Source organism: Notamacropus eugenii, chromosome 2, assembly GCF_028372415.1.
Source record: "Notamacropus eugenii isolate mMacEug1 chromosome 2, mMacEug1.pri_v2, whole genome shotgun sequence".
Lineage (NCBI taxonomy): Eukaryota > Metazoa > Chordata > Mammalia > Diprotodontia > Macropodidae > Notamacropus > Notamacropus eugenii.
The window spans coordinates 393,274,926-393,299,536 of record NC_092873.1 but is presented as its reverse complement, the minus strand read 5'-3'; the positions used below and the strand labels follow the sequence as shown (position 1 = coordinate 393,299,536).

General features: G+C 36.9%; 1 protein-coding gene across 2 annotated transcripts in view; it reads right to left on the bottom strand.

Moving 5' to 3' along the window:
* Nucleotides 1-24,611, bottom strand: part of SLC35F3 (solute carrier family 35 member F3) — a 532,744-nt gene that overhangs the window by 202,146 nt on the left and 305,987 nt on the right. The window lies entirely within an intron of this gene.

Below are 24,611 nucleotides of genomic sequence, written 5' to 3'. Positions count from 1 at the left end.
TATTTTCTTTTTACAGCATCTTGCTCTTCTTTTGTTATTGTTGCTATTATTTTGTGTTTTGGTCTGGATCTGTGCTTTAAAGGTTCTGGTGAACTCCGGGCATCTTAAAAAGTTACCTGGGGGCACTGAGAAATTAAACAACTTGACCATAATCACACAGTCATTTTACATCAGAGATAGCACTTGAATTCAGGTTTTGCTGACTTCAAGGCAAGTCCTTTATCTACCATGCTATATTCCCCTTTTATACAGAATAGTCCATCAATCAGTAAGCATATATTAAGTGCATGATAGTAGTAAAAACAATAATAGCAGCTAAAATTTATGCAACACTTTTATGTTTGCAAAGTGCTTTACAATCGGTGTGAGGTGCATTTTAGAAAATGCTTAGGAAGAGAATATGAATATGAATATCTGGTACAAGGCTTATTCAGAGACATGGTGGAAAAAATGAAGATCCCCATCTCTTTTTGGATTGACCCAATTAGAATGTGTTTGGGACTTTCCATCGATTGTGAAGGATTCTATAGCCAAATTATGAGAAGCCTGCCTATGTTGCTTTAACTGAAATTCAATGGCAGTAGAGTTGTTTGCTATAACCCTGCCCTCATCTGCCCTGTAGACCCCCAAGCCAGTCTCAACTACCCAGGAAGAAATGTGAATTTATAATTTTTATGTTGGTCACCATGACCATAATTAATGATAGAGTGGAGAGGGGCAGAGGTATTGCTTAAGAAGTAGGAAATAAAGCTCTCCAATGACATTCTTTGTACTCAGAGGTGCAGGCAAGCTGGTATTTTTATAAAAATGAGTCTTGTTTGCTTTTTACTTATTCATGTAAACCCAGAGAAGATCAATGTAGCCACAAGTCCTTAGTATTTTAGATTTCAGTGCTGGCAATAAAATGAGAGGAATCTTTTTGCTGTTTTTTGGTTGTTTTTGCTTATTAAAAGTAATTAATCTCTAAAACCCGTGAGTTTTTTTATTGTTGTGAATAATATTCTACCATTTCAATTGGCTTTATTTTCCTGGATGTGACATGATATTAATAGTTTCTATTCTAGAGTCTTTTTCTCAGAAAAGCTCAGTAAACTCTCTGCAGGTCAGATACACCCTCACAGTGTCGTCTTTCAGTGTTCAGTCATGTCCAATTCTTTGTGACCCCATAGACCATAGCATACCAGGCTCTTTTATCCTCCACTATCTCTTAATGTCTGTCCAAGTTCATGTTCATTGCTTCCGTAACACCATCAATAGGTAATACCTAAATTAATAAGCTTAATTCCATCACTCAGGTTATACCACCTAGGGAGTGCTTATGCATATATGAGAACTCTTTTCAGTAGTACATTCTGGGAGTTTTAATACTTCCTTATACCAGCCACAGTAGGGGGATCAGTACTAGTCGTGTTTCTTCAGCCCAGAAATTTTTCTGTAACACAGAGGTTCCCAAACTTATTTGGTCTACCACCCCTTTTTTAAAAAAAATACTCACCTCTCTCCCCTGCTGGAAATCTGTGTTCTTTAAACCTTCAATTTTTTTTAAAAAAAATTTGTATCATTTCAAAAAAGTATAAATTTTAAAAATGAGGTTTCTTGAATGTAATAATTAATTATAAATTTGTGGGTTTTTTCATGCACTGAAATTTTGATGATGCAATATTGCATCAGGTAACTGTATAGTATCACATTGTAAGCAAATTATTATATGCATGTATTCTTGGTGATGCATACTAGATTTCCCTATGGTGTGCAATACTTGCCTGTCAATACTTGCTTACTAAAACCTGTCAGATAACTTGACCACTGATTGAGCATTACTTGCGTTTTGTGTGTTTATTTGGAAAATAAATCACTATGGCTTTAACTGTTACACAACACATGAAACATGTTTGAACAATTTTTTAAAAATTTTCTTATCTTTTCTTCTTTCCTTATGCTTCCACTACCCGCTTATTTTTATCCAATGCTCCCCAGTTGTCCCTATGACTACTACCACCCACACTGGGTTGTTCCTGCACCCCCCACTTTGGAAACCTCTGCACCATAAAGGAAGACAAGTGGGTTATGAAGATAAGATTAGATAATGTATATGAAACTGCTCCCTACAGGCCACATATTGACCCAGAAAATAATACATTAACATTGTTGATGTTTTACTGTATTTCTATTTACTTTGTTAAATATATCCCAATTACATTTTAATCTGGTTTGGGCTGCTCTTAGGGTAAGTGCTGCTGGCTGCTTGCAGGAAAGTTTTGAGTTTGATATCTCTGCCCTAGGCCACTCTTTAACTCTATAAATTGCAGACCAATTAGCCATCTGAGTTTATACATGTAGAACTCTAGTCAGTGGTCCATCTCTCTCCTTTTCTCCCTTGCTTCCCCAAAGAAAAATAAAACTGTCAAATACTACCCAAATATAAGGTATTAATGATAACAATTATTATTATCTTTGAACATGTAACTGAAAATTGTAGCTATGTTTGGATTTACAAAAACTGAATACAAATTAAAAGAAAACCACAAATCACGTATTTTTCAAAAAGGGAAAATTGCAGTCTGGACTTGATTCAGACTGGTCTGGCGCATCAAGTTTAGAATTAGAACAAACTGATACAATCATAGACGTCTAACAGTTAGCTAAAAGATGATGGAAAGAATATCCAGCAAGGATACAGCATTGATTCAGTTGAGCATAACCTCCATGTGTCTGTGTTGGCCATGTTGGTGTGCTGGCCAACCCTGAGGGAGAACCACTTCTGCCTCCTCATGGGATTTTGTAATGTTTTCCAGAGAGCTAGGTTAAGAATCCTAGACTTAGTTCTCTAAGCTAAGTAAGACTCAAGGACAGTTTCAATTACTTTTAAAGAAAAAGTAGCTTAGACTCCATCACAAATACTGCTCTAATCTCAAGAAGGTATCATAATGTAATAGAAAGACAAAGATCAAGTCCTAGACTAGCTAGTTATTTTCTGTGTGTCCTTACACAAATCATTTAAACTCTCCAAGCCTCAGTTGGGACACCATGAAATTTCTATGAAATTGAAAAAGTAGAACAGGTGATCTTTAAGGGCCTTTTCATTTTCAAATCGTTTTGCTATGTTTCCTGGATTCCGGAATCCCTTGTCCTAGCCCAACTACATTTTTGAATAGGTAAAATGGACTGACCAGGTTATCTCACTGACACTGACTCAGTAACACTGCCCTATTTTTTTAAAGGGCCTCTACTTCTACAGGGAAAAAAAAGATACACCTTCACATTTACAGCATCTAGTAAGAATCAACTACCCCATTTTAAGGAATGGGAAATGAAACAGATAACAGCCGTATGACTTACTCAAGGTTATATCTCAAGTTAATATTAGCCCTGAGAATAAGCTACTTAGCACAAAGTCTTTTAAGAACACTGAATCTCTAAAGACTCTATGAGAGAAAAAGGTTAGTGTCACTGATGAACTGATTAATCTTTACTTCTGTACTCGGGCTAAGTGAGATGACCATGGTCGCAGGGCACATGATGAACAGATCAGAAACAAAAGTGACAAATCACATATATCTTGGTTTCTTAGGTATATTCTCACTATTTCACTTTAAGGAAATGTTCTTAATTTTGTGGCTAAAATCAAGAAGGAAGTTCCAATCAACTTTACCTAATGACGGCTACATGCCTCCTATAGGAAACCTGATTATTTCTGTTGTACAGATGAGGAAAGTGAGTTTCAGAGAGGTGAAATAATGTGTCCATAGTTACACAACTAGAAAGTTTATGCACCAAGATGAGAAACTTGAGACAATGTATGTAAATCACTTTGTGAATCTTGAAATATTATATAAGATGAGCTATTAAATTGCTGTTCTCACCTTAAATTCAATGGAGTGCAGAAGGAAACAGTTCTGAGACAAATCACTCTCCTATTTGTAGTCTTTAATGTTTGGTAGACTATTGAGCTGATGGATAAAAATCTTTTTATAATTGAATAAAATATAGGGATACAATTCCTCTGCCTCCCCTCCCTCCTTTCAGCTTTCTTTTTATGTGTTATCTACCTCATTAGAATATAAGCTCTTTGAAGGCTGAGACTATCTTTTTTTATGTATTGGTATTCCAAGTGCTTAGTACAGTTTTCAGAACATAGTAAGTATTTGATAAAGTCTTGTAGACTGACTGACTAAAGGGTCACTAAAACCACCTCCAGAAGAGCTCTAGGAACACATAGGTATGATATGTGCCCCATTCTGTTTCTTTGTGACTTCGATTTCTTACATGAGGTCTCTATATCCTGAGAGCTCTTTATACCAGATAGATTAGAGATAATGAGCATTTGATATTGTGACGTATATTAAAGACATTGTTAAGTTTTTATTTACTTAAAATGTGATATAGCACTCAGGCTACATCTGAGAGTTCAGTTTTCTTTGTAATGATGTTCTGGTTCAAGTTTAGCTTACTGGTTGAATTCTTTAGAATATTTTGGGTTGTGTATTTTTAGTATAAGGGTATGTTATCCATGATTTTATAAAGGCTAATGAGTTTTTGGTATTTAGTTCTGTTTACTTGATTGTGTCATTCTGGATATTTGCTGGGTACTAGATTTATGGAGCCTTCAGTGCTATGTTACATGCTTTGAACAATTCCTCTGCAGAATCTGCATTGATCAACAAGTCAAGGCTCCATTTTGCCATTTCTGTTAGCAATAACTTGGTCTTGTATCAGGCAGCTAGGTGGTACTACAGTGGATAGGGTGCAGAACTCAGTATCAGGAAGACCCTAAGTTTGAAGACTCCTTCATTTCTGTTCCTTGTTCTCTTTATAATACTGATGACAGACAATGATAATAATGTTAGCTTGCATTTATATATTGCTTTAAGATTTACAAAGCACTTTACAAACATAATTACATTTGATTCTCACAACCACCCTTATTGCTTGAGTTCGTGTGGTTGTTGTATGGATATTTTTGTTTCACCATTGCATAATAATAATGATAATAATGATTTATAACTTTGGCCTCCCCATTCCAAATTGATGAAGGAGCCAATAATTTGACTCCCAGTGTGGGAAATACCATCAGTAAATCAAATATCAGCTTCATTATTATAGGTTCAAAGAATGAGAACTTTTATCTCAATTAGAAGATTCCCCAATGAGAGGCAGAGCCAAGACGGCAGAGTAAAGACAGGGACTCCCCTGAGCTCCCCCCCAACCCCTCCAAATACCTTTAAATAATGGCTAAACAAATTCTAGAGTGGCAGAGCCCACAAAAAGATGGAGTGAAATAATTTTTCCAGCCTAAGAAAACTTAGAAGGTCAGCAGGAAGAAAGTCTGTTGCACCAGAGTGAAAGTGGAGCACAGTTCAGTGTTGTTCCAGTACATTCCCAGCCCCAACAGACCAAGAGTTGGTCTTGGAAGCTACTGAATCAAAAGCAGAAACAGCTGCTTCTGGAGCTCTCAGCCCACAGACAGTAAAGAGATCAAACAACTTATCAGAATGCAATTACTGGGGTCTCTTAGCTAGCTCCAGAGGCAGAATTCTGTTGCTTTGCCTATACTCAGATCAGGGTTGCAGCCCCAGGTGACAGTCCCAGGGCAAGGAGGAACACATCAGTGCTTGTGGACACAGTAGAATGGGGACCCTTCTCACAGATCTAGGAAAAAAAGAGTGTTTTAGACAATAACATACTAGAGCATAGGCCAGGAGAGTAGGACCACTTCTCCTTAGATCATACCACCTTGGAAGAACTGAAAACTTACAGATCCCTAGCAGTATCTCTGAAAACAGCTGCACAAAACCCCTGAAGCATGGAACAGTGCATCCTTCATTCTGGAAGCAGAGCCCTACTTTAACAAAGAGTTAAAAGTCAAGTAACAGTCTGGGAAATGAGCAAACAACAGAAAAAAATTCTGACATCAAAACACATACTCAGAAGACAACAAAGTCAAAGTTCCTACATCCAAAGCCTCCATGAAAAATATAAATTGGTCTCAGGCCATGGAAGAGGTGAAAAAGGATTTTGAAAATTAAGTAAGAGAGACAGAGGAAAAATTCAGAAGAGAAAGGAGAGTGATGCAAGGTAATCATGAAAAATGAGTAAACAGCTTGGTAAAGGAGACACAAAAAATATTAAAGTAAACAACACCTCAAAAAAACAGACTAGGACATATGATAAAGGAAGTACAAAAAGCTAATGAGGAGGAATTCTCAATGCCTTAAAAAGTAGAATAAGCCAAATGGACAAAGAGACAGAAATATTCACTGAAGAAAATGACCAAATGGAAAGGGAGGTACAAAAGCTCACTGAAGAAAATGATTTCTTGAAAATTAGAATTGAGCAAATGGAAATTAATGACTTCATGAGTAATCGAGAAAAAATAAAACAAAACCTCAAGAATGAAAAAAATGGAAGACAATGTGAAATATCTCATTGGAAGAACAACTGGCCTAGAAAATGAATCCAGGAGAGATAATTCAAAATTTATTGGAGTACTTCAAGGCCACAATAAAAAAAAAAGAGTGTAGACATTATGTGTAAAGAAATTATCAAGGAAAATTGCTCTGTTATTCTAGAACAAGAGGGTAAAACAAATAAGAAGAATTCACCAATCACCTCCTGAAAGAAATACAAAAATAAAAACTCCCAGAGAATATTATATCCAAATTCCAGAGCTCCCAGGTCAAGGAGAAAATGTTGCAAGTGGCTAGAAAGTAGCAATTCAAGTTTATGGAGGCACAGTCAGGATAACATGAGACTTAGCAGCTTCTACATAAAAGGATTGGAGAGCTTGGAATATGATATTCCAGAAGGCAAAGGTGCTAGAATTACAACCAAGAATCACCTACCCAGCAAAATTTGGGGGGAAAATAAGCCTTCAATGGCATAGAGGACTTTCAAGCATTCTTGACGAAAAAAAAATGTACTGAATAGAAAATTTGACCTTCAAGTACAAGACTCAAGAGAAGCATAAAAAAGGCAAAGGGGAAAGAGAAATCATAATGGACTTAAAAAGGTTAAACTGTTTATATTCTTACATGGAAAGATGATACTTGTAACTCATAAAAACTTTGTCATTATTAGGGCAAATAGAAGTATATATAGACAGAGGGCACAGGCTTGAGTTGAATATGAAGGGGTGATCTCTAAAAAAATTAAGCAATGAGAGAGGAGTGTGCTGGGAAAAAGGGAAAGAAAGATATAGAATGGGGCAAATTATCTCATATGGAAGAAGCAAGAAAAAGTTTTTACAGTGGAGAGAAAGATGGTGGAGGTGAGGGAGAGTGAGTGAAACTTATTCTTATTTGACTCAAAGAGGGAATAACAATACACAGGCAATTGAGTATAGAAATCTATCTTAGCCTACAGGTAAGGAAGAGGAGAAGGGGAAGGAGTGATAGAAGGGTAGGAAGTGTGAGGGAGGGGGTAATCAGAAACAAAATACATTTGAGGAGGGACTGGGTGAAAGGAGAGAGATAATAGAACAAATGGGAGGAATAAGATGGAGGGAAATATAGTTAGCAATAATAAGTATGAAAAAATTTTGAAGCAAATTTCTCTGATAAAGGTATCATTTCTCAAACATGTATAAAATTATAAAAAATAAGAACCATTTCCCAACTGATAAATGAATCAAAGATATGAACAGTTTTCAGATGAAGTAATCAAAGGTATTAATCAATAGCCATATGAAAAAAGACTCTACCTCACTACTGACTGGAGAAATGCAAATTAAAAGAATTCTGAGATACCACCATACACCTATTAGAATGGCCAATGGGACAGAAAAGGAAAATGGCAAATGGTGGAGGGGATTTGGGAAAAGTGAGACCTGAATGCACTGTTGGAGTTGTGAAGAGATTCAACTATTCTGTAGAACAATTTGGAACTATGCCCAAAGAGCTATAAAACCATGCATATTCTTTGACATACCAACACCATTATCAGACCTGTATCCTAACAGAGATAAAAATAAAAAAGGAAAAGTACCTACACTTACAAAAATTTCATAGCAGCTCTTTCCTGAGGGCAAAGCATTGGAAATTGAGGGGATGTCTATCAAATGGGGAATAGCTGAACAAATTGAGGTATGTGATTTTCATGGAATACCATTCTGGTATAAGAAATTATGAGCAGGATACACTCAGAAAAATCTAAAAGGACTTACATGAATTGATGCAAAGTGAAATCTACAATACAATTATCCAACCCAATTCTGAAAGACTTATAATGAAAACTTCTATCCATTTTTCAAAGAGAACTGATGATATCTGAGTACAGATTGAAGCACACTCTTTTTTAACTTTATTTTTTGAAGGTTTCTTTAGCTTTATGTTTTCTTTCACAACATGACTATTATGGATAAGTTTTGCATGACTACACATGTAGAATCTATATCTAACTGCTTGCCTTTTCAATGGGGTGGGTGGGTGGGTGTAGAACTAGGAAAGGAGAAAATTTAGAATTCAAAGTTTTAAGGACAAATGTTAAAAACTGTTTTTTCCACATAACTGGGGAAAAATAAAATACTAAATAAAAAAAAAAATCCCCCAAAGCATTTTTCTTCACTTACTGAAGCCATTGATTTAGACCATGGTGCTGGCTTAAAAAGTGGCAGGAATGATCCATGAAGTGACCATGATATAAAAAAGGTTTTATTGCATTTGACTTTAAGGGATCCCAGTACTACTCTTAGTATCTCAGTATTAAGGAAAATTGAGTGGATTGGTAATGAATCATAATACTCATGATGAAGATCTCATGAGATTACATGAGGTTTAAAAAATACCTCTTTACAATAAATGAATAAAGGATACTCAGAATGAAAACAATGTACAACTATAAAATAAGGTGACTAATTACGTACAACGCACACTAGGCGTAATATGAGTGCTGCCTTTCCAAGTTGTCACCTTGAGAACCTGAATATATACTGAAATGATGCTGTCACTGACCAGAATATTTTTGGTAGATGACTATGAGGACTGCTTGTAGAATCCACAGCACAGTATTTTGACTATTACCAGTGAAGGGAAACAATGAAAACTTGTTTGATGTTGATTTGCATATGATGAGTGATCAAACTGGGTAATACTGTTTCTATGCAAAATAACATGACTATAAAATAATAGAAAAGCAGCATAAAGAGAATACATAATTAGGCTCAGAACTGGGAAGATCTGGATTCTAATCCCACCTCTGATATATGCTTTCTATAATCATGAGAAAGTCACTAAATCTTTCAAAAGTAACTTTCTAGGACTTCAGTTTCAGAGAAGGTACTGCTCTCCATTAAAAGAGGGAGTTTCCTTGTTGCCAAGTTACTTATATCACTGAAATCACAGATCTGGTCTACAAAACAAAATAAAATGGTAAAGTAATGAGTTTTCTGAATACCTCATAATCCACTTTCTCCCAATTTCAGCACCCTCTTCCTTCCCCTAATATCTTCTCCCCTTTCCCCACATACAGGGGCCTACTCTGAATTTCTTTACTGTAGATTTTTGCTCCCAAATAGCTATCATACTACCCAATGAGGTGCTTAGCTGGTTAAATTGAAGGGTTTCCACCTTCTAAAAGTGTTGTATATTACAAAAAGTGACCCTAGAAGGCTGAAGGAGGGTGGAAAGCCCACCAAAATACCCTTCCCCTTAAATAATAACATATATTTCTGTGTTAAAGAAATAGCTTTGAGGTTTGCAAAATGTTTTTTCCTCCTCTACAACCCTCTGAGGGAGGTAGTACAAGTATTATCATCACCATTTGTTTTAGACAAGGAAACTCAGGCTCTGCAATTGCTCAAGTAACTGCTAAATATCTGAAGTGGAATTTGAATCCTAGTTTCTTGGTTGCAAGCATAGTGCTTTCTCTATTATGCTACACTACCTTTGGATTTTCACAATATTCCAAAGAATCTCTAATTTTAAGCATGTGACAGGTAATGAAGAAGGTAAGATTTGAGGGTAGGTGGACTTTTTATGTGACCTGGAAATCATATCCTTTAGGAAATGTGAGGCTGCCTTCTCTTCCTATTTGTTAGCTGACTATCATGGAGGCATATCAATCTTTACTGCAATATCAAAATATTAATTATGATTTTAAACACCTATACCCATTTCATATAAACCACTTGCCAAAAAACACACAAAAAAACCTTCTAATTTTTCAATAGAACTTTTCAAAGACAGCAGATTACAGATTCTATTTCTCCATGTAAGGGCTCAAAATTCTGGCTTTCTTCAGTTTTTACATGAAAATGAGAGGAATAGAAACCATTTATCTCTAAGTTGAAAAGTCATCAATGAGTATTAATAATAAACATTATTTTAATTATTTTTGGCCTTAAAGCAACCAACTTTAAAATATTTGAATGCTCTCAAGATCAGCAATCAGTATCAGATTTTCTGCCCTTGGTAAGGACAAGGTTGGCACTGTAAGAGAAATATGTGCATTAGCTGTTCAGGTGCTGATTGTGGTCAGCACAATTTTATCATGCAGAGCTGCAACATATGGCACCAAGTTACTAATATCTTTGGGGGAAAAAAAGGCTTTGCCTTTGAGCTCTTTCCAACCTACTTGATAGACTGTGAAAAAAGTTCTAGGATGTTTGTTGAAGAAAACTGGTTTCTAAAAAATTGAAACTAATAAATCATCCTGGTCCCCTAAAAGTATAAAAGCAAATGGTGACCAGATTTGCAGTCACTTGATTTCCAGGTTGGTATCAATGTTTGCAAGGAAACAACATATGGCTGATACAAACCAAGCGGAACTTCTTAGCTATTGGTAACCAAAATGCAGCATATTGCTAATTATTAAAGAATTTTGGAGACACCAAAAGTTAATAACAAATATTTTTGTGGAGGTAAAAGAGCAGTTGTTCACCTGTGGTACTGATACTACCTGGTGCTTTTGTTTCCCTGAAAAAGCATTACTTTCATGAAACTCTGCCTCCCTTTGGCTTCTAGTCTATGTCTAGCCATACTAAATAGGAATTATAAAACCAGGACATAGGGAAAGCCTCTCCCCTTCAACTCACTACCTTGTTGCTACCACTTGTTGACACTACTTGTCCCTTTCTATTTAAACTGTACTCATGTCATTCAGTCCTTCAGAGTCTGGATTCCTGACTGTAGTAATTTAGCCTGTACGAGTGTAGCTTCTGATTCCTATAACTCAATCTCTGTGTCTCTATGTCTATATAAGTGTTTCTTAGGTCTTTTGCTTGGATTTCATTTCTTCATTGCTTAATCTCTCTTGCTATCATCATCCCTTTAGATTGTTTGCTTCGGGATCATCTAGTCTCAAATGAAAGACCACCAGTGAAAAGGGAATCAGTAAAGATCAAGGAAAGCTAATTTACTCTCTAACAGCTCAAGCCATTAGTTTTTTCCCCCTTAAACAGAAAAAGTTATCAAACTCTATTCAGCTTGTCAATCACCGTTCAGCTTGAACCTTATTTTTTATTGTATTCATGCTCATCCTCAAAGTTCCAAGGTAATCTGGAGGAGATATGTTATATGTTTTCTCACTGATTAATAAAATTGCAACCTCTCATTAATTATTTCATAGCTCTGACCCTGGTTTATTAGCTATTATTTAATAAATGGGAGAAACTTTTCCCCCATAAACAGTTGCTAATATTTTACATGAAAACCTCTAATCTTCTAAGATTAACTCAATATTAAATACAAAATTTATAATCAGTAACAACACAAAGTCCTAAATAATGTATTGCATTTTAGCCAGAAGAAAGAAAAGAAAGCCAAAGGCTCCTCTAACCATCACTATAATTGTAGATGACTGACTGACTACTCCTTACTTCTGAAAACGGTCCCCTACCATTTAGTTCCCTTAAGATATTAAGCAAATTTATTTTCAAGAATTCTCTTTATTCTTCTCACAAGATACAGTTCTATCAAGGAAGATCTCTCCATCTTAGTTCTCTTTATTTTCTCCAACTTCTCTCCAACCTTGAGAAGAAAACAATCTTCTCTTTCTCTCAAGTCACCATTATCTTTCCAAACTGACAGTGCAAAGTACCATTTCTACAACATTCCACTTGTTTTATAAAGCTATAATAACAATAATTATAGTCCTTTCAGAAGGGGCTTCTGTAACATCTGTTTGCTCCTAGTATTCCCCTCTGGGGCTAAATGTAACAAGTATGTTACAATGTATATCTTCACGATACAGTCTTCTACATGATGGTTCTTCAAATGTTTCAAGACAGTTATACTCCACCTGCCTCCTCCCTGTTAAGCATATCTTTATCTCAAATCATTCATATATGGAATAGGTTCCAATTTTCTGACTATCCTGATGACTTTCCTCTGGGAACTACAATTTTGAGGTTCCATCTCACACCTGTCAGACTGGCAAAGATGCAAAAGTTGAATTGACAGATGTTGGAGAAGCTGTGGGTAAACAGGCCTATTAATGCATTGTTGGTGAATTGGTCCTGTATTCTAGAAAGCAATTTGAAGCTGTGCCCCAGAAAATCACCAAATTGTGTCTCTGAAACAGCTATTCCTCTATGAGAATTAGATTGCAAAGAAATCACAGCAAAAGAGACAGAATTGATATGTAAACAAATATTTCTAGCAGTTCTTTCCTGGGTAGCCAATAATTGCAAACTAAGAGGCTCCTCTCTTACGAGGAATGGACAGATAAATTGAGGCATCTGAATGTAATAAGCTATTACTATTCTATAATGAGGGATGAAATGGATAATTTATGAGGAAATTGGGAAGATATCTATGAAGTGAGACAGAGAAAAATAAGCAGATTTTGGAGAACAATTTATACAATTATAACAGCACTACAGAGAAAAACAACTTCAAAAGACTTTAGAACTTTATCAACTCAGTGATAGACTGTGAGTCCAAAAGAATGACGGAAAAACATACCACACACCCGAGAGTTGGTAAACTTAAAATACAGAGATATATATTTTTGGACATGGCTAATGTGGGAATTTGTTCTGTAAGACTTATGAAGATATGTATGGAGGAATTTGATTTTATTTTCTTTTTAAAAAATTTCTTAATGGGGAGGGTAATGTGGGAAGGGACAAATTGATAAAAATACTTATTACTTGAAAAAAATTAACAATATTTAATGAATGAACAAATGAAAGAATTGGCCTAGAGGATCAGGAATGTGCCTGCAAACTCTAAATGCTATGATGAGAAACTAGTCAGTTTCTCTAGATTTGACTTTAGATTCATGATGTGGTTTTCTAATTTGTATTTTATTTTCCAAAGTGCCTTGACATCAGGAAGGAAGTACCATTAATAAGAGAAATGAATGCCTGATCAATGGAAAGGTGTATATTCACCATTGCAAAATCAAGACACTGGCTTTCTGATTTATAAATCAGTCTCATGTGTTTGTTTAATGTGAACCAGTTCACCAAGAAATGGCAATACAGAGTTTCAGCATCTGTAAAGCTCTAGACCAGATCCTGGACTCTGTTGTTCTTGTGCAAAGGAATATTCACCCTGTGACACCAAGCCTGAAATACTCCTCTGACCTTATCTAGTTTTTCATTCTTACACTGTTGAACAGACTGTCACATTTGCAGCAATCCATAATAATAAGGGTTGAATGGTCCTTCTTAAGGGGATTCTTTATTTCAGAGGGATTGATATAAAAAAAAAATCCAATACAAATTTTAAACTCTTAAGTATGCTGTTTTAGGGTGGTGTTTGTGATGGAGCGAAAAATACCTTCAACTAGTGCTCCTAAAATCTGTTAGATTTGTCTGTAACAACAACAAAAGCATTCATACAGCACCTGCTCTGGGACAGATACTGTGCTAGGCATTTTACAAGCATTATCTCATTTCATCCTCACAATAACCCTGGGAGGGAGGTACTATTATTACATTTTACAGTTGAGAAAACTGAGGCAAAAAGAAGCTAACTAGCCCAAGATCACACAGCTAGTAATTGTCTGAGATTTTATTTCAACTACCTAATCCTTTTAAAATGAGAATGTTCCATATAGGACTATAATAAACCCTTATATGGTAGCTACAATGTCAAGAGAATGAGAGGAAGCGCCACTCACTTTTGGACTTCCTGGGGAGAATTTCAAGGGAGACATTGCCAAGGGTTGTATAGGATGGGCAGGCATGGATGGATTATGATCTGTGAATTGTGTATATCTTTGTAGGGGCTATACACAGTGATACAAAGATAGGGTGGAATAATGGCATGTTTGGGTACAGTGTGCAGAGCAAACTGGGGAAAATAATGAAAAAGTTTACCAAAGACATGGTCTGCTCTCGTAGAACCTATAGCATACTGGTGGTGGGGGAAGCTATGCATATACATTCTATGCAACTGTGATAAAAAATGATACATAGTCAGAATCAACCCTATTCGAATACTTGAGTAGTGCTTTGTCTGCTTAGGTTGTCAGCCAACCTAATAGACTACACTGTCTTCTTATGTTATCTCCTATGAAGTCACCTTGCATGCTTGTTATCTGAACAACAAATACCCTTGCAGAGCAAAAGTAGAATCAAACAGACCTCTTCTTTGACCCATATCTTGGATTACTACACTAAGCCACTTTCATCCCTCATTTACTTTCATTTGACTATCAATGCCTCCAAATTAATTCCCTGAAGAGTTTGGATGGTACTTGGACAGTTCCCATCAGCTTGGCCTCCTGAAGGTCACATTGGATGAGGTCTATCTCTCTCACTTGCCTTGAAGAAAATTAACATCTTTAGATTTTTTCATACGTTCTTCTGTTGGGGGAACTCAAAGCTGATTGTTAGATACCCTCCTACAATGCAGCAGCATTGGAAGGATCTCAAATCATGACAAGGAAGAGAAAATCTATGGTTTTTCTGCATGGGAGCTGAGGTTTAATTAGATTGAAATGTGCTAATTTAAATTTAACAGGCCAAGTGTGCCTTTCCTCTGGAAATTCTGAGGACAGTAGAGTCACTAATAAGTCATTCAGTCAATAACCATTTTTTAAGTACCTATTATGGCCAAGCACTATGCTAAGTGTTGAAGACACAAAGGAAGGCAAATGACAATCCTTGTTTTCAAAGAGCTCACGGTCTAATGGGGGAAACGATATGCCAACAACTATGTACAAACAAGATGTATATAAGATAAAATGAAAATAATCAATAGAAGGAAAGCACTAGAATTAAGAAAGCTTGGGAAAGACCTCTAACTCTGTTCCATTTTCTCTGTAGATATAAGAATGGAATTTCCAAGTTGGAAGGTATCTCAGAAGTCAACTAGTTCAATCTCCTATGTGGTACATCAATTCCCTTTAGGAATCTTCAACAAATGACTGTGAAGAATCTGAAAGGTTAAAGTGATGAGAAATTTATTCTATTGTAGGGGCAACTCCTTCTCTTTCTGGACAGCTCTGTTAGGATATTCTTATAAGACCTGAAAAAGCCTCTGTTAAGACAGCCAAAGAATGAATTTACAAATTACATTAAGGTTCCTCATTGTACTTTTGGTCAACAAGGACCATTTCAATTTGCCCAGACACCAAGAGTGGAAATTTCCTTTCGAGTAAGCCACATGAAAATAATTTGATATGACAGAGGTGATAGAAAATAGCTACTTAGTACAGTCTCTGCACAAACACTTGCTGTAAATGGCTTTGTGGAAGGAGGTGAATGTTTCCCTGGATGTTTTCTGAATACACAGCTGTGCCCATCCAGGTGATCTAGTGTCCTGGTCTACTATGTGCAGAGCCTGCTTCTACTTTAGTTAATATGGCATCAGAGAGGATATGTTGTTGTATATTCTGCTTGTGTTCAAGCAGAGCTCCAAGGAAGACACCCACAGCTTGTGGTGTGACGAGGACTCACGAAATGATGAAAAAGGGAGGAAGGATGCACTGGAGTCTCTGGTAGTTGTTGGAAAAATGGTTCAAAAAGTTGATTGACATGTTTTCTCCCATTGGAAATGAATCAAAAGTTATTCTGTGGTATGGGGACATAACTGGGTATTCCTGAAGGTCGCAATGAGACTCCTCCTTTAAGACTGGGATAGAGTACTACACTTCAGTGCCTGACTAGGTTGCCTCAGTTGCAAACTGCCAAGAAACCTGATAGGGAGGCATCACCTAAAGGTGTCTTTTAAACATTTTCCAGAAGGTAAAGAAATACGGGTTCAATTAGATATTAGGTAAAGAAGAGGCTATGAGAAAACATAAACTAATGTGCAAGCTAGATTATGATTCCATCCAAGGAAGATATTGGAAGGTCTTTGGGCAATGCTAGCTTCTAATTCTCTGTTCTCACCAGTGTCTATCTGCTTAATTTCTTCAGTGTGGAGGTCAATATAGGAATTCAAACTAGGTTCAGAGCAGGTATCCAATCACTACCCTAGGGCAGAGTTGCAGAGAGGGGATGTGTAGTGCTGTATGGACAATGCTAGGCAATATCTTCTTTTCAGCTCACCATAGCACCACATAATGTAAGAACCAAAAGTAACTTTAGGGAGCAATGGTCAGCTTTGTGACCATGAAAGAGTCACTTAATGTCTCTGAGCCTTAGTTTCCTCATCAGCGAAATGGAGATGATGATGTTTGCATGACTTATTATGCTGTTATAAAAGTGTTTTATGAACCTTAGAGTGATAAAGGGGAAGGGAACAAGCATTTGTTAAGCACCTACTGTGTGCAAGGCACCATGCTAAGTGCTTTATTTCATTTGATCCTCACAACAACTCTGGGAGGTAGATGCCCTTATTATTCCTATTTTACAGTTGAGGAAATAGAGACAGACAGAGGTCATATAACTTGCCCTGGATCACACAGCTTGTGAGTGTCTGAGGCCATATTTGAATTCAGGTCTTCCTGACTCCAGGCCAAACTCTCTCTCCATTGTGTCACTGTTGTTTATCCTTTGTTTTCAAAGAGGTCCAATCATATCATGGGGTGATTTCTTGACTTGTGAATGAACTGGTTTTCAGTGAAGCAGAGTTACACAAAGTCATCAGCCTCATTCTGTCTTCAAGAATCATCTAAATCTAGTGGCAAGACAAAAGTCAGGATGACTGGTGATGACCTGAGATGCAGTGGTTGATGGTGGTGTCCTCAGTGTGTGACCAAGCTCTAAGCACTCCACAGTATCTGCTTCAGACATTTTCATGGCATTGGAAAAAATTGTTCTCATCTAGCCATTCAACCAGGGGAAGTCTTCACATTCTTGGGGTAGACCTCCCTCCCCAACTCCCCAAAAAGTTTGAGGCTCTTTGGTTACCCCCATTGTGGTTTAGCACCTCTGCTGAGGTAGTGTGCCTTCTGTGTGTGCTACAGTCTTTGGAGCCACAGGTGAGAGTTGAGTGGCAGGTAGTCACCTAAGGTGGATATGCAGCTCTGAAAGTGACTCAGTAAGCCTTCATACCACAGGTGTTAATCGTCTCTGACCACCCCATACATCCCAATGCATCACCTATCTGCAGTGTGGATGTGTGTGTGTGTATATGTATATGTATATGTATATATATATATATATATATATATAACTCTCTGTATTTTTCCCTACTACATTTATGATTTTATCAATGTAGCAAGTTTTCAGTGAAAAACTCCCTTTACCAATTCAAACTTACACCTACTATGCTACATATAGTCTTAGAGAGTTGCTTGGGTCACAGAGAGGTTGTGACTTGTTCCAGGTCATGGAGCCAATGCCTATCAGCATTGATTAACCCTTACTATGTCCCAGGCACTGCACTGAGTGCTGGGGATACAAAGAAAAATCAAAACCAGTCCCTGCCCTCAAGGAGCTTACATTCTAACAGAGGAGATGACATATAGAAAAATAGGCAGAATCAAGATTTATACAGAGCAGAAGGAAAGTGGGGGTGGAGAGAAGCTTCACTTTCAGTCAGGGATGGGACTTGACCTCCTCCTTCCTTGCCTCTAGGTCAGTTCTCTATCCGCTACTATGCCATGCCACCTCTTGAAGTGCTCTATGTTGGGCCTTACCATTATTACTAGACCATTGCCCTTATTGATCATATTGACCAATCAAATCAATCAATCAAACAGTGATTATTGATCACTGTACAGATGAAGAAAGAGGACTGGAGAGGTTAAATGATTTGTCCAGGTTCACTGAGTTAGTAAGTGATACACAAGTCTAGAACCACGTCTTCTGATTTCTGGTCCAGTCATCTTTCCATTGGTTAGCAGTGTTGGTAAGTGGAGATGGCGGGGAGGAAGTATTTATGCCACATCTGGGTGCCTGCTCTAGTTTAGAAGGAGGTAGTCCATGCCAAATCCTTTCAGAAGTGCTTCTTTCAAGGAGGCTCATTTTCCTGGGAATAGGAAGACCTGGAGCCTTCAGAACTATAGATAGGCTGGTGTACAGCTGAACTCTCAGACCTGAGATTGAGGTTGTTAAAAGGATGCTGTATGCACTTGCTCCTTTTCACCCCTCCCCCCCCCCCCCACCATGATTCCTGGCAGTCAGTCAGCCGACAGTTCAATGGTATTTGTATCTACTATGCCAGCAGCCATTAACAGTGTCTGCTGTAAATAACATTGACTTTTCTGGCAAGCCATCCGGCTTGGAACACCTACTCAGAGAAGGGCCATTGCTTCATTAGAACTGAACAGACATAATATACTTAATGAGAAAGTTTGATCTCCATTGTATCCTCACGTTAATCACTGGGAGGCAGGATGAAGAGTTCCCAAGGTTAATGGTGAAGTGATTGCACCCAGATGTTACTGTTTGCCATGACCTACCTTGGTCAGCATAGAGCTCAAGGGCACATCTATCCTTACAGTTCATTGGATAAACAACTGATGGAGAGTCACAAAAACTCTATAAGCAAGATAAGAATAAGTTAGAGGAGCCTGGGAAGAAACTAACTATAAGTGAGTCCCAAAAAATCCTCAGCCCATAGGACTGGTAAGGAGATGATGACAACTGCTTTTCATTATTGAGACGTGGTTTATGGGTGCTATGGTTAGTTTATTTATAGTATTAGTGGGGTAAATGAAATTTTCATCTATAGAAATGAAATCCAATCTTGGGTAAACTATATAGAATGCTTGATAGGCAGAAAAAGAGAATTGATCTCTCTGATATGTACTAGCTTTGTGACTGCAGGCAAATTGACCTATCATCTCTGCCTTGGGTTTTTCATCTACCAAGTGAAGCTAATAAACTTGTCCTCATGGAGTTGTTATGTGGATTTTGAAAAATGAGAAAATAAATATGAAGAAACCTTGAAAGTAATAGATCTAATAAATTCTTCTTCTTTTGGGATTCACTCCATTCAAATTTGTCATTTTCCAAACAAGATCCTAGTAGTATACTTCTACTCGTGTCCTACTAAACAGAGCTGGAAGAAATCGTGCAAACAAGTCACCTAGATCTACTAGAAATTTACATCATTTTATCTCGACCATTCCTTTTACACCTTCCTGAGTTTCTAATCATTATTCAAAGAGCTTGTTTTAACTCTTCTTCTCAAGCCTGTCCTATCATTTTCTCTCTCTCCCACAACCTTTCCCCAAGATGCCCTCACTTCATTTTTTACCTAGAAAACAGAGACTATTTACTGTGATCTCTCCTTTTCTCTACAAGTCAAAATTTCTTGAAATGATGCTTTTTTCCCTTTTCTTTTTCTCCAGGTTTTAATGAAGAGAGGGTACTTCTCCTTGTCAAAACTACCCTCTGATCCTATCCCCACTTGAATTCTCCAGTAGATTGACCTTACTATCATTTTCACCTCACTCTGATCTTCAAGATTTTCCTTTCACCTGGATCCTTTTTGTTTGCAGATTGCAAACATTCCCCAGTCTTTCCTATTCTGAAAAAAACTTAACTATTTTCTACCATCCCTTGTAACTATCATTCTATATCTTCCCTCAGTTTCTTAGCCAAACCACTTGCAAAGAAAAGTTGTTCACACCCACTGTCTCTACCTTCACTTCTCTTGATTTCCAACCTCCTGTAATCTGCCTTCCAAACTCATCATTCAGCTGTGCTCTTTCCAAAGTTGTGAGTGTCAAATTAGATGCCTTTTTTCTTAATTTTCATCTATTTTAATGAATCTAGATGGTATAGTCAATAGAATTCTGGACCTGGAATCAAGAAGCCCTGACTTCAAAACCAGACTCAGACATTTATTTCATCTTGTTGAAGTACTTTGACAAATTTCTGTTCATGGATTCTCTCTTTTCTTCTGAGTTTTTGTGTTATCCTTCTCTTTGGCTCCCTTTCTTCCTGACTGCTCCTTCTTAGTTTCGCTCTCTATATCATGCTGCCTACCTGAGGGTGAATCCCCAAGGCTCTGTGAAACGAGCCCTCTTCTGTTCTCTCCATGCTCTTTCACTTGGTGACCTCATCAGTTACCATGGGTCCAATTACCATCTTAGTCATGCAGATAACTCTCAAATCTTTATCTCTTCAGAACTCCAAGTATACTTTAATTAACTGACAATTAGTTCATTAATGAATACTCTAATGTTTACTAATTATTTCAAGCTAATTGTCCTGTAGGTATCTTAAACTCTACATATCCAAAATTGAATTCCTTGTATTTCTCCCCAAACTTCTTCTGAATTCTCTCTTTCTATAGTATACCCATGAGAGTGTAAGTTTCATGGGGGAAGGAACTATTTTTGCTTTTGCCTTTCTATTCGCTGTACATAACACATAATAGGTATTTAATGAATCCTCACTGAGTGATTATTAATTGCAATGATAACAATTTACATAGCACTTTAAGGTTTTCATAGCGCTTTATACATATATTATCTCATTTGATCATTATAAAAGCCTTGATCTCATCTTCATTTCACAAATGAGGAAACTGAAACTGACAAAGCCAAAGTAAATTGCCTAGGATCAAATGGCAGTGTTTGAACTGGGATCTGAATCTTCATGGTCCTGATTTCAATGTTATTAATATTACTATGCAAAGTTGATTCTCAATAATAGCAGTGGTCAAAAAGAGAAAGCTGAGATTATAAGTATGGGCTAAAAATAAAGTAGGATGCAAGTGGGGACCATTTTGCTTTATGATCTCTCTTGTCACTTTGAAGTCTATAGCTTAGTGCCATAAACCTTTATAATTTTAACGAAACTTAATTTTAAATTGTATTTCTCAATTCTGTGGACATCCCATAGTGGACATCCTCTCTTGGCTTCTGCTGAAGACAAATGTAAAGTGCAGGACTGATACCCACTCAGTCTCTTTCTATAGGGAAAGGAAACCAGAAAGTAACTCAATTGTTTATAAAATACATAAGCAGCCCAGATTGAATCTTACTAGAGTTTTTATTACTGTTTATTTCTCCCATTCTAAGTAGCAATACTATTACTACTACTACTACTACTACTACTGCTACTACTACTACTACTACTACTCCTGCTACTACTACTACTACTACTACTATCACTACTACTACTACTACTACTACTACTACTACTACTACTACTACTACTACTACTACTATTACCAATAATAATAATAATAATAGCTGGCACTTAATGGAACAGCTTGGTGGCACAGTGGATAGATTGTTGGGTCTGGAGTAAAAAAAGACTCATCTTCCTGAGTTCAAATCCAGCCTCAGACACTTACTACCTGTGTGACCCTGGGCAGATCACTTAACTCTGTTTGTCTCAATTTCCTCATCAGTAAAATGAGCTGGAGAAGGAAATTGCAATACTCTAGTTTCTTTGCCAAGAAAACCCCAAATGGGGTCATGAAGAGTCAGACATGACTGAAAAATGCCTGAACACAGATACACTCACTCAGCATTTATTAGTACCTATTATGGTCATGATGCTGTACTAAGTATGTTACAAATATTATCTTGTTTTTTCCTCACAACGAACCTAGGAGGTTGGTATTATTTTCCCCCAATTTGCACATGAAGAAATTGAGGTAAATAGAGGTGAAGTTACTTGCCTAAGGTCACACTGCTAGTAAGAAAGTACCTGAGGCTGGATTTAACTCACATCTTCTTGACTCTTTCCAGTGTACCATCTAGTTGCTACTTCATTGAAATATAGCTAGTCCTCTACATTCATAAGTTTAACTTCAAGCATTTGCATGATTTTATTAATAACTTCATTTTCACTTTTGTGTTGACAATTGTGTACATTCAGGGCTATCTGCAGTAGAGGAAAAAAGAGAGATGCTATGCACACAGGTCTGTGGAGTAGCGCCTACTAGGTGCTTCACTGGTCTTATTCACTCTATGAATGTGAAAAATTCACTGGGCATTCATTGCATATTTTTAGTTTCTTTAAAATTAAAACTCAAGTTTTATGGTATAATTATGCCCCCTAAGTACAGTGCAGGTCCTTTGAGCTCTAAGCCTAAACATGCAAAGTCAGTTCTACAGCTTAGTGAGAAAACAAAAGTGTTAGATAAACTTCCTGACAAAATGTCCACAGCCACTATTGGCTTTGAGTTTAGGGTTAACAAATCACTTAATTGTAGCCACAGAAAGGAGGAAAGTATTTATGGTCCTGCTGATTCCAAATGTTATAAAAAGCGAGTATTGTCTGAAACCAATGTGTTTTTTTCATTGAAGTACTAGCACAAAAGGTTACAGAGTTCTATGGAATTACTAGTGAGAAAAATGTTTTGTATGTTACCACTTTTATTTTGTGTGTTGCATTTTATGGATTATTTGATGATTACTGTGCTAGGAAAAGTGTACATTATCAGAATTATTTTTTTAAATAAAGAATTGTACTCAGAAAAGTGTATTTTCGACAATTTCTTGCAAAAGATTATAGTTTTTGGTATTTGCAGGAACCTAGTTCCTTCTTTTTCATGGGTTCAATGTAACAACATCCACATTTTTGACTTTGGAGACATTTTCCAGGAACATTATTTCCCCCTAGAAAGCTGAAGATTGGCTTATTATGTTGAGGCTGCTGCTCCCCAGAGACCTCAGAGACTATTTTAACACCTTCTACCCACAATATAAGATGCTTCATAATCTTTTCCTCCTTTTCTCCAGCAGTTATCAGTTCCACCTACTGACATAATAAGTGATAACCATTCTTTCATGCTGTAACCATTAGCTTTAGTGTCTTTATGGTCAATTCTTGATTACCCAAGTGTAAATTATCAACTCTGGGGACTAAATTTTGCATGTTACATTTTTAGTTTCAGGTGGCTTCCCCTTGATGCCTAGTAGGCTCCAAAGCTTCCCAGTCTGTGGGTCCTTAGAGAATATCAAACTAATTTTAACAGTAGCTTCAGCAAAATATAACTATGAAAGTGTTTTCCTTCTATTCATAAAATTTTGGCCCTTAAGAAAATTCTTTTGAAAATTAAAGAGTTTTTTTCCTGTTTCGTTATTTCATCAATCACACTCATTCAACAAATACTTCTTAAGCAACTGCTATGTACCAGACACTGTGCTGGGCACTGGGGGTATGAAGGCAGAATTAAGATCAGTCCTTGCCCTTTACAAGTTTGCTGGCTAGCCAAGGGAAACAACGTTTACATATGTTGTAGATGGATAGCAGTAGGACTGGAAAGGTAGGTTGTGAAAGATTTCAAATAATAAAAAAGTTTGCTTTTTATGTGAGAGGTAATAAGAATCCATTACGGAACAGGAGAGTAACATGGTTAGAGCAGTATATTGTAGGTCAGTATACTCTCTACAATTTGTAAGCTTAGAGATTTGTCTAAAGTTTCACCCCTACATAGAGGCTAAAAGCATTTCCCAGGGTCACAAAGCCAGTAGGTATCAGAGCTGGTACCTGCATTTGGGTCCTTCAGACTCTAAGGCCAGCTCACTATCTTCTATGCCTTTAACCTTTCATAAATAAATAAATTATGTATATATATATATACATATATGTAAATATAATATCTGCCAAACACACGCAAGGTAATTTGTAAAAGGAAGTCATTAGCAGTGAGGAAAATCAGGAAGAGTATTGCCTCGTGTCGGAGGCAGTATTTTAGCTGAGACCTGAAGGAAATTAGGTTTTCTAAAAGTTGGAGGGGAGGACAGAGTTCATTCTGGGCATAGAAGACAGCCTGTGTGTTGAAGAAATTGAAGGAATGCACACAGGGGATGAAATGCCATGTATCAGGAATAGAAAGAAGGCAGATTTGGTTGGACTAAAGCATGCATGGAGGGAGTAATAAATGTGTGAGCATATATACATGTATGTGTATATATATATGCATTATACATATATGTGTATAGGTGTGTGCATGTGTTATATACAGATGGTATTCCAAAAGTTTTCATGTAGTTTTTTTAAAGCATATCAAGACTTTTGGCACACTTTGCTTTAATCAATCAATTAATATTTATTAAGCTCCTGTGATGTGCCAGGCATTTGTCTATGTTTCACCAAAAAGCTGGAAAGGTAGGTTGGAGTCAGGTTGCGAAAGATTTTAAATAATAAAAAAGTTTTTTTTTGATCTGAGAGGTAATAGGGAGTCATGTGAGTTTATGGAACAGGGGAGTAACATGGTCTGAGCAATGTTATGTTTATCACATTAGTAGCCTTGATTAGGAAAGACTGGAGAGGAGAAAGACTTGAAGCAGGGAGATTGCCAGAACAAAAAGTGGCAAAAGAAAGTCTCTACCTTCAATGAGCTTACAATCTAATGGGG